The following is a 2,002-nucleotide window of genomic DNA, read 5'->3' as shown; positions in this document are numbered from 1 at the left end:
AGGAGTACATTTTATGTTAGTTGTGAGGTTTCTTTTTCCTGCCGATGTTGGGTTTGATTAAGTACGTGATAATGCGTTATTACTTAATATGCATTCATCGTAGCATTTTTCAGTCCTTGATGCTTTGTATTTATAGCGTATTGTTATCTATTACTTGAATACTGTACCAGTGTATGTATCGTTTTATTAGTGTTTTTATTATCATGTATCTGCCCCTCCTGCTTGGGCCAAGTTGGCATGCAGTATTTTCAAATAATAAATAATAATACAGTTAAACGTGGATATAACAAAATTGACAAATTCCCGAAAAACTTCGTTATAAAGAGGATTTCGTTATATGGAGGTTCGGCACGAAAATTCGAAAAAGAAACGCTTATCCGTATGTACTATCGCTCAAGATTTACTCCCAATACACTAGCGGTTGCGATGATCAAAAAAGTCCCAAACTCGCCCGAAAGGCGAAGCATCGATTGCGACAGCAAATTAGGAGACATCTATACGAAGTAAGGATAGTACAGTCAAACCTTGTTAACACGTACCCGCTTAATGCGTAATTGCGGTTTAAACGTAGTCGCGAAGATTCTCCCACCCAGCTCCCATTGAACCCAATGTATTGGCTGACCGCTGAAGCCGTAGTCGCTCATTGCCCACCAAACGGTTAGTGCGTACTATTTTTCTTGTTCTACACGCACAGACACAAAATCAGCAAAAGCTCATGTGTGCAGGCGTTCAATTCTTGAGTTGCGACGCCCGGACGTATTTCTTGCTCGTACAGCTGTTGCCGATTGCCGCGCACAAAATCATGGCCTTCGAGATAAGTTCCCGGTAACGCGGAGAAGCTGCCGGAAGGGGGGTGCGAATTTGCTGTCGCCGTCGGAGTAGTAACCGCGCAGAAGCACATTTTATGGCGAAGCGCATTTGTGCCGTCACCGTGGACGTCGCTTTGAGGTTCCGTGTAAAGTCCAAACACGGCAACATCGTCGCCGCGCGCCGTACGCTGTGTGTGCGAAGCTTGCGGGGGTCAGACCCAATCTCGCGCGCGCGAGGGAGAAGGGGGCGGAAGCGTGCTTCCGCGTAGGCACGGCGGGGGAGGCGAGAAAGGGAGGCGTTTACTTCAGCGGCGGCCGCCGTATCTTGAAAGCGATCTGCGATGTGGAAAAAGTGTGCGCCCGCGCGGGCTTATCTTCAAAGCGAACTGCAGACAAGGTCAATACCTTGCGTTTCTTCGTCGAAGCACTCATCCTTCGAATGTCACACCAGGTACTGGATGCGTAAACGCGTGTCATTTCGCACAAGCGCGAGGCGTCGGCAACGAAGAGCGAGCGACACGATGGCGTCGTAGGGTCGTATAGTGTCACATAGTGTGAGGTTAGTGAAGCGAAGCGCAGATACTTCACTAACCTCACACCAAAGTAACCAAAGGGTGGCGCTGCCAGCGCGTTAAAAAAAAAAAACGTTTCTTTTTTCCTTCGGCAACATCAACAGGAAAAGGAGAGTGCCGGCTGCAGCAAGCGGCGGGATCAGGTTTGAATAAGGGAGGGGGAAAGGTCAGGCCCGCGGCGGCAAGATCGCCGGGTCGAGGGAGCAGGGCCGCCTCGCAGTCGCCGTGAATTCGAGTGCGCCAAGCGCGATGCAGCCACTTCGCTTTCCGTCGCGGCGGAGAAGGTGCTTCCGGTTGCTGCTCGCGCAAAAATGACAAAATTTGGGGCGAAATTTCTAAGTTGTCGACGGGGAAAATTTGTTATTTCGAGGGGGTCTCCCGCTGCCACTTCGTTACGTAGGGGTCTCAAATAGATGTGCTTCTATGGAGTCACGGCGGGGGAAAAAAAAACTTCGTTATATCCAGGAATTTGTTATATGGAGGTTCGTTCTAAGCAGGTTTAACTGTAATATGCTGTTGTGCTATGACACTGAAGGACCAAAACAACCACGGCAGAGATGAAGAACACAATGATCGTTTGTCCTGATGAATGTTATGGCCATCATCTAGGTCAGAGCAGCG

The sequence above is a fragment of the Dermacentor silvarum genome, chromosome 8, assembly GCF_013339745.2.
Source record: "Dermacentor silvarum isolate Dsil-2018 chromosome 8, BIME_Dsil_1.4, whole genome shotgun sequence".
NCBI classification, from domain to species: domain Eukaryota; kingdom Metazoa; phylum Arthropoda; class Arachnida; order Ixodida; family Ixodidae; genus Dermacentor; species Dermacentor silvarum.
This window is presented reverse-complemented; position numbering follows the sequence as displayed.